The 18,280-nt window shown below is 46.6% G+C and overlaps 1 protein-coding gene across 1 annotated transcript in view; it reads right to left on the reverse strand.

The window, feature by feature from the left end:
* zgc:171482 (zinc finger protein) overlaps positions 1-18,280 on the reverse strand; it is a 254,986-nt gene that overhangs the window by 144,933 nt on the left and 91,773 nt on the right. The gene's annotated exons all lie outside the window — the stretch shown is intronic.

The following is an 18,280-nucleotide window of genomic DNA, read 5'->3' on the forward strand; positions in this document are numbered from 1 at the left end:
CTTCAGCTGCTTCATCAATGACCTTCCCTCCATCATAAGGTCAGAAATGAGGATGTTCGCTGATGATTACGCAGTGTTCAGTTCCATTTGCAACCCCTCAGATAATGAAGCAGTCCGAGCCCGCATGCAGCAAGACCTGGACAACATCCAAGCTTGGGCTGATAAGTGGCAAGTAATATTCGCGCCAGACAAGTGCCAGGCAATGACCATCTCCAACAAGAGAGAATCTAACCATCTCCCCTTGACATTCAACGGCATTACCATCGCCGAATCCCCCACCATCAACATCCTGGGGGTCACCATTGACCAGAAACTGAACTGGACCAGCCACATAAATACTGTGGCTACAAGAACAGGTCAGAGGCTGGGTTTTCTGCGGCAAGTGACTCACCTCCTGACTCCCCAAAGCCTTTCCACCATCTACAAGGCACAAGTCAGGAGTGTGATGGAATATTCTCCACTTGCCTGGATGAGTGCAGCTCCAACAACACTCAAGAAGCTCGACACCATGCAGGACAAAGCAGCCTGCTTGATTGGCACCGCATCCACCACCCTAAACATTCACTTCCTTCACCACCGGCGCACTGTGGCTGCAGTGTGTACCATCTACAGGATGCCCTGCAGCAACTCGCCAAGGCTTCTTCGACAGCACCTCTCAAACCGCGACCTCTACCACCTAGAAGGACAAGGGCAGCAGGCACATGGGAACAACACCACCTGCACGTTCCCCTCCAAGTCACACACCATCTCGACTTGGAAATTTATCACCGTTCCTTCATCGTCGCTGGGTCAAAATCCTGGAACTCCCTTCCTAACAGCACTGTGGGAGAACCTTCACCACACGGACTGCAGCGGTTCAAGAAGACAGCTCACCACCACCTTCTCAAGGGCAATTAGGGATGGGCAATAAATGCCGGCCTTGCCAGCAACGCCCACATCCGAAGAACGAATAAAAAAAATCTCCTCCATTGCTAAAACTGTCGCCAAGGAGCTTGGTTCCCTCCTGTACACCGAATGTCTCTTTTCCCCCTTAACAACCTTGAGCAGCCAATACAGCTCGAGTGGCTTTAAGACTCGAACAACGCTCCTGTATCTGGGGAGATTCTTCAAACATCTCACACACCCCTGGTCAGGGTAGAAGAAAAGGTTTGTTATTCAGCAGATGTGTCCTTTCACCCTACGTCTCTCTTTTTCTCTCACACATTTTTCTTGTCTTTCTCTGATTTATGAAGACAATGATGTTAGCTGCTCCGAGCTTCCCTCTCTTGTTGATTGCGAATGCACCGTTCTACGCATTGCCTGTCCGCTCTGCATCCACTCCCTGCAGTGAAATCGAGACTCATTGCGGTAGAAATTTGTCTTGAGTGCTAGTGCAAAACGGACAGTAAGGCACAGGCCGCCGTTATACTCCCCGTCCATTGACTTCGATAGAACAGTATGTCAAGCAGTGGGTGCAGCAGGCTGTCCGTGCAATAGTGCCCCTTTAGCATTCCCACTGTTACTTATTCTTTCCCGGTCCCTCAAAACTGTGGAGCTCACTCTTCCATCCCTCCTACAGTTTACAGGCCTTGAGTGCCCACTCTTGGCATGACCTGACCACTCCTTCTCTCCTCCCCTTTCCGACCTTGGTGGTGACCTGCACTATGGCCCTTCCCCTAGCTTTCAGTAGCAGAAAAAAACGCTTACAATTTATATCCCTGGCGCCCTCCCCTTGGCTCAACGCAACAAACTACTCTTCAGTTCACCTCGCGAAATTCCTTTCTTGATCTTAAAGGCTTGGGTCAAGTCTTCTGTCCTTTCTTTTTCTGACGGGGATAATCTGTTTTGATGTTGTTTCTTCAACTGAGCCCAAGGGCAGTCTCCCACCTCATTCCCCACTCAGCCAGGAAGACAAATCGGTAAACTTCGAAGATGTGACGTTGAAAGATTGCTGCGGGATTGGTTCTGAAAATTGGAAAATGAATTGTACGCGAGCAGCAGGAACTCACAGCACCTCAACTCACTGTCAGGGATTCTGTGACGGCCATTTTCAACTGCTTGAGCGGCAGAAATGTTAACCAAAAAAAAAAACAATGTATTATTTTCCTGTCGTACAATTTATTGGAGTTTGCTCTGTCTCAGAAAGTATTACAAATGTGAATAACTATGGATTTAAAAAGGCTGGACTATCCACAACCAGAAAATTAAGTAAACCTTCACCAAAGGTTACTTAAAGGGGATGTGTATTAGACGGGTTTCCTACACAGAATCAGTTTGTCTCAGTAGTACTCTTGCCTTTATGTCAGAAGGTTGAGGATTCAAGGACTTGACATATGGAGCATGATTTTAGCTCAGAGCTGGGCACCCAGCATGCCCGTAGATATTTGCATGGGGAGCCGGGAAGCTAATTGAGCGCTTCAGAACAAACAGAACAAACTCCAATAAATTGTATGACAGGAAAATAATACATTGTTTTTTTTTGCCTGTCGGAAGGGAAAGGAGACATGGATCAGAGAGGAGGGTGGGAGGGAGAGAGAGAGAGAGAGAGCGTGTGCCCTGGAGAAAATTGGAGGGTGGTGGGGGGTGGGTGGGGAGATAGGTGGGGGGGGAAGTGGAGGATATCGGGGAGGGGCCAGCATCGGGGATCGGGGGAGGTCCAGCATTTGTGGGGGGTCCAGCGTCTGGGAGGGGGGGGGGTGTCAGCCAATTCTTTCGGCCAGGTGAGCTTGTTGGGCCTGGATGAAACACTCCAGCTCCTCCAGGCCCACAAGCAGTGCAATAAAGGCCCCCACCTCATGGATCCGGCCCTTCCCACCTGCTTTCACCTGACCGGAAGTGAAGGGAAACGTGAACAGGGACAGTTAAGCTCATTTAAGTTTTCCAATACACAAAGAATTAAGTACATCAACTATTTCAGTGAGGTACATTGCCCTTTTAAGTATCTGGCCCGCCAGCTTTAAGTGGGGGTGGGACTTCCTGGTGTCTATTGTGCGCACGCATCCTAACCTGCCTGGGTCAAACCTGGAAGTGGACTCGTTGGAGCCGGGGTGCGGTCCCGCTCCAAAATGCTGTTATTTTAACCTCCCATCCAGCCCCATCCCACCCGTTCTTGGGGGTTAAAATTACCCCCATAATCTAAGCTTGTAATTCAGTCAGCGGTGGTGCAATATCAGAGGTGTTGTCTCTCAGACAGATAGGAAGAAAAAACTTGCATTTAGATAGTGCCTTTTATGTCCTCAGGACGTCCCATAGCTCTTCACAGCCAATGAAATATGTTCGATGTGTAGTCACTGTTGTGATGTAGGAAACACGGCAGCCAATTTGCGCGCAGCAAGATCCCACAAACAGCAATGAGATAAATGACCAGATAATCTGTTTTTCGTGATGTTGGTTGAGGGATAAATATTGGCCAGGGCACCGGGGAGGACTCCCCTGCTCTTCTTCACAATAGTGCCATGGGATCTTTTACATCCACCTGAGAAGGCAGATGGGGCCTCAGTTTAACATATTATTCAAAAGATAACACCTCCATCAGTGCAGCACTGGGAGGGGCAGCCTGGGTTATATACTCGAGTCACTGGAGTGGGACTTGAGCCAACAACCTTCTGACTCAGAGGCAAGAGGGGTCACCCACTGAGCCACAGCTGATGATAGGTTATATTTAGGTCCTGTCTACCTGTTTAGGATAAAGACACCATGGTGTAGCCATGGGTGTCCTCCTAATGCCCTGTTCAACATTTGTCCCTCAACCAAAATAACAGGTTGACTGGTAATTGATCTCACTCCTGTCTCTGAGCTTTTGCTGTGTGCAAAATGGCTGCCTATAATAAGAAAGTCGTTTTCCTTTCTTGTAATCTCAAATGCTTTGCCTCCACCTTGTTGTTGTGTTTAGTGTATCCAGACCATGTACAATCTACCCGGTCGTGATCTCTGCCCCACCCATTTAACCTCCTGTAGAAAGCTTAGCAAGCAGAACGAAGGTTGCCAACTCTAGTTGGCCGTATTCGAGGAGGTTTCGTCACATGACCTCCCGCCTCCAACTGCCCCGCCGTTGGTCCATCCTCCGAGCACCCCACCTTCCCACGGCCAATTGGAAAGGGAACAATTGGAATACCCGATTGGATGAATTTTGACTGTTAGTCCAACAGCCTGTCTTCCCATCTCCAATATTTTTATAACTAATAAGCAAAAGTGTTCAGTGAAAAAAATATACAATTTCTTAAAACACCTATGGTTTTTCCCCTGGGCGTTGCTCGCAGCAGTGTCCAGGACATTAGTCTTTAATTCTCCAGGGCAATCCTGGAGGGTTGGCAACCCTAAGCAGAACACCAGACTATTCATCCATCAACCCAATTTCCGGTATTCAACCCAGGCCTGTTGTCCTCTGCCCTGGACCGAAGCAGCATATGAGTGTATCCCATGTCTAGCACAAGTGATTTCGTGAAATATCCTGAGACAAATCCCGCAAAACTCTACACTTACAGCATCGTCGCTGGGCCAAAATCCTGGAACTCCCTACCTAACAGCACTGCGGGAGAACCTTCACCACACGGACTGCAGCGGTTCAAGAAGGAGGCGGCTCACCACCACCTTCTCGAGGGGCAACTGGGGGATGGGCAATAAATGCCGGTCTTGCCAGCGACACCCGCTTCCCGGGAATGAATAAAAATAACATGTAGTGCGATTTGCTGCCTGACTATTGTAGCTTTGAGGCGGTGAAAATACCAGCTTTGTGTGGATCTGATTGATAACAAACCATGTGTCTTACCCATGGAATATCCGATCATCTTCATCTGCACCCAGCCCTATAACCTCCAAATCCCATTCCCAAACAGCGATTAATACCTGGTTAACTAAAGAAGTTAAGGGTAGTATTAGATTAAAAGAAGAGGCTGATAATGTTGCGAAGAATAGTAGTAAGCCCGAGGATTGGGAGAGTTTTAGAAACCAGCAAAGGATGACCAAAAGATTGATAAAAAGGGAGAAAATAGAACAAGAGTAAACTAGCAAGAAATATAAAAACAGATTGTAAGAGCTTCTACAAGTATGTAAAAAGGAAGAGATTAGCGAAAGTGAACGTGGGTCCCTTAGAGGCTGAGGCAGGAGAAATTATAATGGGGAATAAGGAAATGGCAGAGACGTTAAACAAATATTTTGTATCTGTCTTCACAGTAGAAGATATGAAAAGCAAACCAAAAATAGTGGAGAACCAAGGGGCTAATGAGAGTGAGGAACTTAAAGTAATTAATATCAGGAGAGAAAAAGTACTGGAGAAACTAAAGGGACTAAAAGCCAATAAGTCCCCTGGACCTGATGGCCTACATCCTAGGGTTCTAGAAGAGGTGGCTGCAGAGATAGTGGATGCATTGGTTGTGGTCTTGTAAAATTCCTTAGATTCTAGAACGGTCCCAGTGGATTGGAAGGTGACAAATGTAACCCTGCTATTCAAGAAAGGAGGGAGAGAGAAAACAGGAAACTACAGGCCGGTTAGCCTGACATCAGTCGTCGGGAAAAAGCTGGAATCCATTATTAAGGAAGTGGTAACAGGGCACTTAGAAAATCATAATATGATTAGGCAGAGTCAACATGGTTTTATGAAAGGGAAATCATGTTTGACAAATCTATTAGAGTTTTTTGAGGGTGTAACTAGCAGGGTAGATAAAGGGGAACCAGTGGATGTAGTATATTTGGATTTTCAAAAGGCATTCGATAAGGTGCCACATAAAAGGTTGTTACGAAAGATACGGGCTCAGGGGATTGGGGGTAATATATTAGCATGGATAGAAGATTGGTTAATGGACAGAAAACAGAGATTAGGGATAAACGGGTCATTATTAGGTTGGCAGGCTGTAACTAGTGGGGTGCCGCAAGGATCAGTGCTTGGGCCTCAGCTATTTACAATCTATATTAATGACTTAGATGAAGGGACTGAGTGTAATGTATCCAAGTTTGTTGACAATACAAAGCTAGGTGGGAAAGTAAGCTGTGAGGAGGACACAAAGAGTGTTCAAAGGGATATAGACAGGTTAAATGAATGGGCAAGAAGGTGGCAGATGGAGTATAATGTGGGGAAATGTGAGGTTTTTCACTTTGGTAGGAAGAATAAAAAAACATAATATTTTTTAAATGGTGAGAAACTATTAAATGTTGGTGTTCAGAAAGATTTGGGTGTCTTTGTACAAGAAACACAAAAAATTAGCATGCAGGTACAGCAAGCAATTAGGAAGGCAAATGGCATGTTGGCCTTTATTGCAAGGGGGTTGGAGTACAAGAGTAAGGAAGTTGTACTGCAATTGTACAGGGCTTTGGTGAGACCTCACCTGGAGTACTGTGTACAGTTTTGGTCTCCTTATCTAAGGAAGGATAGACTTGCCTTAGAGACGGTGCAACAAAGGTTCACTAGATTAATTCCTGGGTTGAGAGGGTTGTCCTATGAGGAGAGATTGAGTAGAATGGGCCTATACACTGGAATTTAGAATGAGAGGTGATCTCATTGAAACATTTAAGATTCTGAGGGGGCTTGACAGGGTAGATGCTGAGAGGCTGTTTCCCCTGGCTGGAGAGTCTAGAACTAGGGGGCACAGTCTCATGATAAGGGGTGGATTATTTAGGACTGAGATGAGGAGGAATTTCTTCACTCAGAGTGTTGTGACTTTTTGGAATTCTCTACCCCAGATGCTGAGTCGTTGAGTATATTCAAGGCTGAGGTGGACAGATTTTTGGACTCTAGGGGAATCAAGGGATATGGGGATCGGACGCGAAAGTGGAGTTGAGGTCGAAGATCAGCCATGATCTGATTGAATGGAGGAGCCAGCTCGAGCGGCCGAATGGCCTACTCCTGCTCTTATTTCTTATGTATTATTGCGACTGATGCCACTGAATTGTGTCCCCAGCTGCCAGCTGTGGCTCAGTTGGTAGTACTCTTGCCTCTGACACTCTTAAGTCAGAAAGGTTGTGGGTTTAAGTTCCACTCCAGATACTTGCGCACAAAATCTAGGCTGACATGTTAAACCAAGGCCCTATCTGCCCTCTCAAGTAAAAGGTCCCATGGCCAATATTTTGAAGAAAAGCAGGGGCGTTCTCCCTGGTGTCCTGGGCCAATATTTATCCCTCAACCAACATCACTGAAAAACAGGTTATCGGGTCACTATCACGTTGCTGTTTGTGGGATCTTGCTGTGCGCAAATTGGCTGCTGCGTTTCCTACATTACAACAGTGACTGCACTTCAAAAGTATTTCATTGGCTGTAAAGTAGTTTGAGACGTCCTGAGGTTGTAATAGCTGCGATAGAAATGCAAATTCTTTCTTTGTAAGCGGGTGAAAATCTGGTTTGCCATCCACATTTTGGTGAATCCCTTTTTAAACCCTCTCTGCGGCTACAGTTGCTCCCTCTGTGCTTGAAGCCCAAGCAATTTCTTTGCTCTTCAAGCTATTTGTTCCGTGATTCATTTAAACATTCTCATGTTTCTCTGATCCCTCAAACTCCCGATCCCAATGATTATATTCCACGATAGGGTAGCTTGTTTGAATTCAGCGACGGGCTTGGCCATCCCTGGGCACTAGTTGCATTTTTCCATTCGAAGAACTTATTTTAAGAGTATAACAGTGATAGTGCTGTCAGTGAAGATCAGTACTGTCAGTGTTCAAAGACACCTGGCAACTGAAGGAGGCGATATCTCAATGTGCAGGCACTATTCTGGAACAGACAATTTCAATCCACAGCCTGGTGCCTACGCAGCTCAATCCCTCTACACAGAATCTGCTCACTGGGCAACAGTGACAGCCGTGGCTCAGTGGGGTGCACCCTTGCCTGAGTTAGAAGGTTGTGGGTTTAAGTCCCACTCCAAGGACTTGAGCACTAAATCTAGGCTGATGCTCCCAGTGCAGTACTGAGGGAGTGCTGCACTGTCAGAGGTGCTCTCTTTCGGATGAGATGTTAAACCAAGGCCCTGTCTACCCTCTCAGGTGGACGTAGAAGATCCCAGGACCCCTATTCCTCAACCACTACCTAAAATCAGACGGTCAGGTCATTCGTCTCATTGCTGTTTGTGGGATCTTGCTGTGCGCAAATTGGCTGCTGTGTTTCCTACATTACAACAGTGACTATGCTTCAAAAAGTACTCCGTTCGCTGTAAAGTGCTTTGGGTTGTGAAAGGCGCTATATAAATGCAAGTCTTTCTTTCTTTTCCCCTCCAAGTCACACACCGTCCTGACATATATCGGCCATTCCTTCATCGTCGCTGGGTCAAAATCCTGAATCTCCCTACCTAACAGTAATGTGGGAGAACCTTCACCACACGGACTGCAGCAATTCAAGGACAAGGTCCACCGCCACCTTCTCAAGGGCACTTATCAGCGGTCTTCCCTTATTACCCCCACTTTATTTATTACCCCTGACTTTCCTTATTACCCCCACTTTATTTATTACCCCTGACTTTCCTTATTACCCCCATCTTGTTTATTACCCCTGACTTCCCTTATTACCCCCACTTTATTTATTACCCCTGACTTTCCTTATTACCCCCACTTTATTTATTACCCCTGACTTTCCTTATTACCCCCATCTTGTTTATTACCCCTGACTTTCCTTATTACCCCCACTTTGTTATTTTTTTTATTTGTTCATGGGATATGGGCATCGCTGGCAAGGCCAGCATTTATTGCAGCATTTATTTAAGTTCCTTTCCAGATACTTGAGCACAAAATCTAGGCTGACATGTTAAACCCCTGACTTTCCTTATTGCTCCCACTTTATTTATTAGCCCTGACTTTCCTTATTACTCCTAACCTCTCATTATTTCAGACTTTCTTTATTACCCTGACACTTCAAAGCTTAACTCTTTGCCCTAATGAAAGACGTGACTGGAATTTTGTCAATCCCATTCACAATTGTGCAAGAACATAGGAAATAGGAGCAGGAGCAGGAGCAGAAATAGGCCATACGGCCCCTCGAGCCTGCTCCTCCATTCAATAAGATCATGGCTGATCTTCGACCTCAACTCCACTTTCCCGCCTGATCCCCATATCTCTTGATTCCCTTAGTGTCCAAAAATCTGTCGATCTCAGTCTTGAGTGTTCTCTCTGACTCAGCATCCACAGCCCTCCGGGGTAGAGAATTCCAAAGATTCACAACCCTCTGAGTGAAGAAATTTTTTCTCATTTTGGTCCTAAATGGAAGATCCCTTGTCTTGAGACTATAACCCCTAGTTCTAGACTCTCCAGCCAGGGGAAACAGCCTCTCAATACTCGAGGTGTGGTCTCACCAGATCCCTATATAATTGCAGCAAGACGCCCTTACTCTTATACTCCAACCCTCTCGCAATAAAAGCTAACATACCATTTGCCTTCCTAATTGCTTGCTGTACCTGCATGTTAAGTGTCTGTGATTCGTATACAAGGACACCCAAATCCCTCTGAATGTCAACGTTTCTTAGTCTCTCACCTTTTAAAAAATATTCTGCTTTTCTATTCTTCCTACCAAAGTGGATAATTTCACATTTCCCCGCATTATGCTCCTTTTTGCCCACTCACTTAACCTGTCTATATTCCTTTACAGACTCTTTGCGTCCTCCTCACGGCTTACTTTCCCACCCAGCTTTGTATCGTAAGCAAACTTGGATACGTTACACTCGGCCCCCTCATCTAAGTCATTGATATAGATTGTAAACAGCTGAGGCCCAAGCACTGATCCTTGTGGCACCCCACTAGTTACAACCTGCCAACCCGAAAATGACCTGTTTATTCCTGCTCTCTGTTTTCTGTCCATTAACCAAACCTCTTTCCATGCTAATACATTACCCTCAATCCCATGAGCTTCAATCAGGCCACTTTTTCAATTAAACCGAGTCTCAACAAGTACTCAGGTCTAATGTAATTTTTGTCACGAGGGCTTTTCACCCGTAGGTGACACGATGATGCCCTTTGAATGGGATTTACACCATTATGTTGCACGTCTGTGGACACGTGATTAAAGGTTTGCCGTACAATTTTTTTCATAAAGACACTGCCCCTTTAAAATAAAAATCAGTCAAAATAAAATTAAAAAGATACAAAATTCATCTCTGTTTATATTTGTTAAAGAGGTGACTTCTCGCTTTTTAAATGAGACTGTCTTTAACAGCAGTACTCAAATATAATTTTATTTGGTTGATCTGATTTTTTATTTAACGGCACAATTACACAATTACGTTTGTTTAAGGGCCACTTAGCAAAATTACAGATTGGGAATAAAAAAGGTCAGTCTATCTGGCCTGATGATATATGACAGCGATCATAAAGTCCGCTGGCAACAATACTTCATGACATTTTAATAAGAGAAAACTTGACATTATAATGGGGTCCAATTTTGAGCTCCCTCGCCTGGCGCTAACGAGTCGGTAACGGCCTCAAAATGGGGGTCGGTAGCCTTAACGTCCCCGTTACTACCGGCGATGCGGCCGGCGCCATTTTTAAAGGGGCCTACCTTCGGGTGTTCAAAGTGAGTCCCTGTTTCAGGCGATAGGCCCCTATTAATATGGAAATTGAAGTCCCATGATGTCACTGGGACCCTGATTGCCATTTTAGGTCGGAACCTACGCAGTGCTCACACTGACCAGTTCCACGGGCGATGAGGCCCAGCTACGGTAAGTGGCAAATTATTTTTGTGGGCGGCAGAGGAGCAGGTGTGACCCACGAAAATTAATCTGGGCCACTGCCGCCCCTGGACCCCCACCCTCTGTGATCGTGACCCCTCCCCCACCTCCATCCACTGCCCACCCGCCCCCCCGCCACCAATCCCCACACCTGCGACTTACCTTCCCGGCAGCAGTTCTGGACCATTTTTCCTTTGGTCAATCTGGTGAATATTGCCTGCTGCCTGAGTCGCTTGCAACAGGCGCGTGCAGTACACCCCCTGGGCACCCGATTCTGGGCACGATCAGAATTCGAGGCCATCGAATTTAATGACGTACCCCTTGCTGGTGTGCAGTGCTCCATTATCAGCACTACTTCTAAGAAAAAAAGTGAATAGCTTTGCTCAGAATAAAGGAAAATCCACTTGTTTATTTCCAAAACGATCGACTCGGTCCATTTGAAGTTTCTAGTTGAGTGTGATTAATGCCACCCAGGCACCCATGATCTAACTTCCTAATGTAGGCCGCTGCCTGGTTGTGAAAGCCAACAAACAACTGTTTCTCTGTCCCAGAAATGTCCCTTCTCTTTTCCAGTCACCAGAATTAATGTGCACAAACCGAACTGAAAGGTTTTTTTGCTTCGAGGTATTTTTATGAGTCTCTCATGCATTCAGGGAGCCTCTCTCCATTTTTCTTTCAATATACTGGTTTCCACTGGCAACTAACTTGTGTTTGAGACTTGGCCAACCGCAAATTTGCTCGATAATTCCAGTCCACAAGCTGAATTTCTAACTTGGTCTTTAACCCTTTGTATTTCAGGAAAGTGCATGCTGTAGTCAGTTATAACACCACCCCATTCAGATCTTTTCTTTATTCATTCTTGAGATGTGGGCAACGCTGGCATTTTTTGCCCATCCCTAGTTGCCCTGAGAAGATGGTGGTGGGCCTTCCTGAACCGCCAGTGGTTTGATACACCTGAGTGGTTTGCTCGGCTACTTCAGAGTCAACTACATTGGTGTGGGGACTGGAGTCACGTATCCGCCACCCTGGGTAAGGACGACAGGTTTCCTTCCCTAAAGGACATTAGTTGAACCAGTTGGTTTTTTTTATGACAATCCGACAGCTTCATGGTCACTTCTACTGACACCAGCTTTTTATTTCCTGAGTTTTTAAACTGAATTCAAATTCTCCATGGCGAGATTTGAACTCACGTTCTCTGGATTATGAGTCCAGGTCTCTGGATTGCGAGTCCAGTAACACAACTGTTACACTACTGTACCCATGCGTCTGCAACTTGGATTTCAATCCAAACAATTTTGATGGGATCAAGGTCTCATTTCAAGTTAGGATGTTATAAAGTAATGGATCAGCAGGTAGTGGCAATCCTGAGGGAGGTCCATGGCACAATCATACTGGGATTCTGGATGGAATGGTCTTGAAGAACTGATTGAAATTTCCTTGTTCTGACTTTCTCTGACGAGGGCTCCAATGGTGGAGTTGTTTAGAGCAAGGGTCCGTGCACCTGTGGGACATAGATCTGGGTGAAATGAGGCCGTGCATCCTCCGTCTCCTCCCCGGCAGCTGTGTGGACAAAACTGCCCACAAAATCGGCAGCCTCGCCTAGAGATGGCACAAGGGTGGATGATGTGGGTAGTGTAAAGGCCACACTGTTCAACAGAGGTGGACACTCTTGTGAGATTGGCATTAGGGTGCGTTGTTGCAGAAGAGTAGAGGAGACTTCACTTGACATCTAGCTCCTGCTACTCCTAATGAGCGAGGAGTTGAAGCTGACACGGGGCAGGAGGAACATTAGGAGGAGGCCATTCAGCCCCTCAGTCCTGCTCCGCCATTCAATCAGATCATGCACAATTCAATCTGCACCTCAACTCCATTTACCCACCTTAGATCCATATCCCTCGATCCCCTTATCCAACAAAAATCTATCCATCTCAGTCTTGAAAGCTCCAATTGTCCCCCAGCATCCACAGCCTTTTTGGGGAGAGAGTTCCAGATTTCTACTACCCTTTGTGTGAAAAGGTGCTTCCTGATTTCGCTCCTGAACAGCTTGGCTCTAATTTTAAGATCATGTCCTCTTGTTCTTGATTTCCCCACTAGAGGACGCAGTATCTACCCAATCGAATCCCTTTAACATTTTAAACACCTCGATCAGATGACCCCTCAATCTCCTATACTCGAGATATCCCTCACACACGCTGGATATCTGGAAACAAAACAGATTCTGATACCAAGATAGCTCATCGAGTTCTTTCAAAGGGGAGCTGCAACAGACTGAACTATGACGAGCCAAAGTGGATGGAACGAGAGACCTCATTGAACAAGGGTCAAATGTCATCGGCCTGGGTCATTCATGGGGCCAGGAATGGACAATAACATCAAGGGATGTTTTTCTTCCGGGGGGTTGTGGGAGGTATTAGGGTTGCCAACTCTGATTGGACGTAATCCTGGAGGTTTCATCACATGACCTCCCATTTCCAACCGCCCTGTCAAATATCCTTTCCCCACCACCCCCATCGCCAATGTTTTTATAACTAATAAACAAAAGTGTTCAAAGAAAATGGCAAAAAAAAACACCTTTTTTTTTAATGCCACAATGATTTCTCCCTTGGAGATTAATCTTTAATTCCTGGAGACTCCAGGACAAACCTGGAGGATTGGCAACCCCTTGGGAGATATACAGGGTCTCTTTGGGGTCACGTTGTCTCTAAGGTGACATGCCTGCCAATTGGGAAATTGAAACGATCGCAGACTCGGTAATACCAGTTGATCATGTCTAGTATTCAAGGTTGGCCAGCCAGCCTGATACATGGTGGTCCCTGGTTTTAGTTAAGTTAACTGGAGAGACGATGGAGTTGCTGGAATCACCCTCAGTGCCTGCGGGTTAGGGATGGGATGAGTCAGGCAGGTCTCCCACTGCTGATAGCCACCCAGTGACCATTATTGGAAGGTACACATTGGGCGCGTGTTGGGTGAGGATGGGGATCAGGCCGTTGAGGGCGATCACACCAACTCTGTCAACTCTCCAGTCGGTATCGGTTAACTCAACTCAAGCCAGGGGATCCAGCCTGGTTGAGGTGACTCATGTCACTCCCTGTGCTTAAAGATGAAAAATGGTTGCCCTCCTTCAGGAGAACTGGGAAGTGACGAAACGCCGGGATATATGAAGTGAGCCCAGTGGAGAAGCTCTTTAACTTGGGACACCTTGGGAATGGTTGGCCTCAATGGGAACCCGCCCTGTGGGATAGAAATAGAGGCAGTATGGACGCGTGAGTACAGACCTTTGCACTAGTACAACAATTCCTGAATGCTTGCTGTCTGTCAGTTGCTATGGAACGTAGGTGATCTGCAAACACCAACAAACAACCTGTTCAGTTGCTAGACCCTAGACTCTGGAATTCCCTCCCTAAACCTTTCCGCCCCTCTCTCCTCCTTTAAGGAGGCTGCTTAAAACCCACCTCTTTGACCAAGCGTTTGGTCACCTGTCTTAATATTTCCCTCTTTGGCTCGGTGTCAGTTTTTGACTGATTTACACTCCCGTGAAGCGCCTTGGGACATATGAAAATGACGGGCAGGAAAAGACCATCCAGCCTGCCCCTCACACCACGATGGCCAGAGCATCGTGGCTGGACACTTCCTTCCTGCCACCGGTCACGTAATCTCCTGGGAGAGGGAAAAAAAAGCTCAGGGCCAATAAGGGAAAAAATATTCTGGAAAATTCCGCTCCGACCCCCTCAGGCGATCGAAACCAATCCAGGAGATCACGTGGACATTTTACTACGCTAAAGGAGCCTCGCCCTTCCTATCTCTGTAACCTCCTCCAGTCCTACAACCCACCAATATCTCTGCGTTCCTCCAATTCTGGCCTCTTGCGCATCCCTGATTTTCATCGCTCCACCATTGGCGGCCAGGCCTTCAGCTTCCTAGGCCCTAAGCTCTGGAATTCCCTCCCTAAACCTCTCCGCCTCTCTCTTCTCCTTTAAGATGCTCCTTAAAACCTACCTCTTTGACCAAGCTTTTGGTCACCTGTCCAAATATCTCCTTATATGGCTCGGTGTCAAATTTTTGTCTGATTTACACTCCTGTGATTCGCCTTGGGACGTTTTACTACGTTAAAGGCGCTATTTAAATGCAAGTTGTAGTTGTTGTTATAATACTGCGGCTGCCTTAACACGTTGACGACCTAGCACATGGACCTATGGGCAGTGCCGTCTGCAGCATGGTACCCTATCTGCCTTGGCATTCGATGATTTACAATGTGCGCTGTACGTGGGGGAGGAGTGGAGAGGGGGTTTCAGTGAACCTTGGCTTCTATCTGTGACGTAACACCTTTCACTGAGGCCAAACTACAGACGCATTGATTTATGTTAAAACAACACTCATTTCAAGAGTCTTTTATGATTGATTTCCAGCCCTGGGATTTATTACGTGCTCAGTCTATGATTCCACATTTTATAGACTGTGACAAGCTGAGCCTGCCGCCAAGAAATGAGATTAAGAGGGATTGACGGTTAAGGGGAGTAAAACCCCAAACCTTATTAAAACACGACAGCAAAAAAAGGCGTCACAGTGAAGGTAGGGTGGGGGAGGGGGGATATTGTTGTCCTAACCTTTCACCTCTGGTGCCTGAGGTCGTAGCTACAATCAGTGTCAGGGAAAGGCCATTCAACTTATCAGTCTGGTACCCCAACTCCCACTCACAACATCCAGCTGCACTTTGAGCGTTCCCTAATGTTTTTTGGGATGGGAATTTCCTTCAAAGTTAGGGTCGTGCAGCCCCAAGGAAATTCACCCCCGTTGTGCCTATTGCCCAGCCTGGCCGATAGTTCCTAACCTTCCACGCTCTTTGGGGGGGGGGTCGATTTTTGACTGTCTGGGCGCACAACCCCGGTGGGGCGTGCCAGCTGGTCGCTGGTAACCGTGGCAACGAGGCGGCCACCATTTTCAGGCGCTGGCCTTATTCCATTGCCGCATTAGTTGGAAATGGTGGAGATCTACATCTGGCCGGTGAGTTGCCAACGCAGCTCGATGGATTAAGGCCATCGAGGTAACTGTGGAGGTGGGGGGAGCAGGGGGTGGGGGGGCGGTGAAATTAATGACTAGGGATCCTGTGCCCGATTGCTATCTAATGCCCCCTGCATGAACGTGTCAGGTGTTGACAGGACCAGGCTGGACTGTGATGCCCACCATTCCGAAGTCGTCTCACCATCAAGGGTGGCACATGAATAATGGGTGAGGTACGGCAGGGCATTCTGGACACGGGAGAAAATGCATCAGAAAAGGAGCTCCATATATACATTGTCTGAACCCCTCGATTAGATTCCAGCCTGTAACTCACTCCCGGGTATCTGTTATTCTATATATAAACCCCCCGAACCCCTCGATTAGATTCCAGCCTGTAACTCACTCCGGGGTATCCGTTATTCTATATATAAACCACCCGAACCCCTCGATTAGATTCCAGCCTGTAACTCTCTCCCGGGTATCTGTTATTCTATATATAAACCACCCGAACCCCTCGATTAGATTCCAGCCTGTAACTCACACCCGGGTATCTGTAATTCCTTATTTAGTTTACCAAACCCATAATTGAAGAACGGTTATTTCTCCAATCCCTGCGCTATAAATTGGACACAATGCAATGGCAGAGACATGATTTAAATGTATCGGCCGTAAACACAACACAATGAGCTCTCGGCCCTCCTGCTGCAATGGTTGACTTTGCAACATAAAGTGAGGGTATATTTTATATATACAAAACAAATGTAGTAATTATGACCCTGTTGAATTATTCTAAAGGCTCGTTTGCAGATTGCAATGGCAGTAATTTCAGTGCTCGGGGCCTCATTTATGAAGGAATGGCCTTGGTTAGTTGTAATGTATTAGCACAGGAGGGGCACTGAGCCAGCGCTGATGTTACTTTAATATACAGCCTGGCTGAAGTCCAGTCAAAGAAAGAACTTACATTTCCATAGTGTCTATGGCGACTTCAGGACGTCCCGAAGCGCTTTATAGCCAATGAAGTACTTTCTTTGAAATGCAGTCACTGTTGTAATGTAGGAAACACGGCAGCCAATTTACACACAGCAAGATCCCACAAACAGCAATGTGTTGACGACCAGATAGTCAGTTTTAGTGATGTTGGTTGAGGGATAAATATTGTCCAGGACACCGGGGAGAACACCCCTGCTCTTTCTCATGATTGTACCATGGGATCTTTTACGTCCACCTGAAAGGCCAGACAGAGCCCGTGGCTTTGACATCTCACCCGAAAGTTGGCACCTCCAACAGTGCAGCACTCCCCCAGTACTTGCATTGGGGAGGGTCAGCCTGGATTTTGTGCTCAAGTCTCTGGAGTGGGATTTGAACCACACAACCTTCTGACTCAGCAGGCAAGAGTGCTGCCCACTGAGCCACGGCTGACAGAGGGCACAAAGTTGGCATCTAACAGCTGAAAGAAATAGTTACCCCGTGTGAGTCCCTGACAATAAATATATATTTTTTTATATTCAGTCTAAGATTGTGTCTTATTGCACTCCATAAGTGAATCAGCCTCAGGGAGCCCATGTATAAAGTTTAAACCATGTCCTCATGAGATCGATAGATATTTATTGGGTAAGGGTATCAAGGGATATGGGTCAAAGGCAGGGAAGTGGAGTTGAGATACAGACCAACCATGATCTAACTGAATGGCAGAACAGGCTCGAGGGGCTGAATGGCCTCCACCTGTTCCTATGCTCCAAATTTGCATATATCTCAAGTTGCTGATACTGACCAGAGCTTGGTGTTTAGTTTTAGGATTTATCTATAAATTAGTTAACAGCGCTAACAACAACCCTTTCCAAACCTCTAGGTAAACCAGCAAGTATGAAATATAAGCCCAGGTCGGAAGAAGTTGCATTGAGCTTTTTGAAGGCCTGATCACCAAGGCTTGGGGATTGCATATGGGCCTAGGAACACAAATTGGACACCTCCTCACTGGATACACCGGGTGACTGTATCAGACACGATAATCCTTCCTACACCTCTAAACTTAAAGGATGAACCTTAAAATAACGTCTTCGATGTAAGATTGTCTTCTGGGAACTAATTTTCACCTCCTAATGTATTCCCTACCTCTCCTGAAGATAGGAGCTATGGTTTCATAGGCACTGGAAGTTCTCTGCTACCTCACCCAAGTGGTCATTCTTCAAGTGTGAGTCTAGGCAGCGAGTGTTGGCAGGCTATTTGATCGTGGAGAGCCTCACAGTCGAGCCAGAGCCTTGCCTAGCATCCAGGCTCATGCACTCCTCAGTAAAGGTCATTGGACAGTGATCAGGTGCATAAAACCTGGTTATCTGTTTTTTATACTTCATTAATTCAAGGGCACTGAGGCCAATCATAGCACCTCCACACCAGCCAACCCAGATTTGGGACTGAACCCAGGGACCTCCCTGGCGAGTTCAGAGCCACACTACAGAGTGGGTCCCGAGACTTTTTGAACCCTTTGAAATTTGGAGCTAAGACCCTTACCTTTAGGCATCGAGTTTGAGTTAACATTCTCATCCTTGTTTTCAATTCCCTCCGTGGTCTCGCCCCTGCCTATCTCTGTAACCTTCTCCAGCCCTACGACCTTCCAAGATCTCTGCGCTCCTCCAATTCTGGCCTCTTGCGCATCCCCGATTTTCATCGCTTCA

Source organism: Heptranchias perlo, chromosome 21, assembly GCF_035084215.1.
Source record: "Heptranchias perlo isolate sHepPer1 chromosome 21, sHepPer1.hap1, whole genome shotgun sequence".
Lineage (NCBI taxonomy): Eukaryota > Metazoa > Chordata > Chondrichthyes > Hexanchiformes > Hexanchidae > Heptranchias > Heptranchias perlo.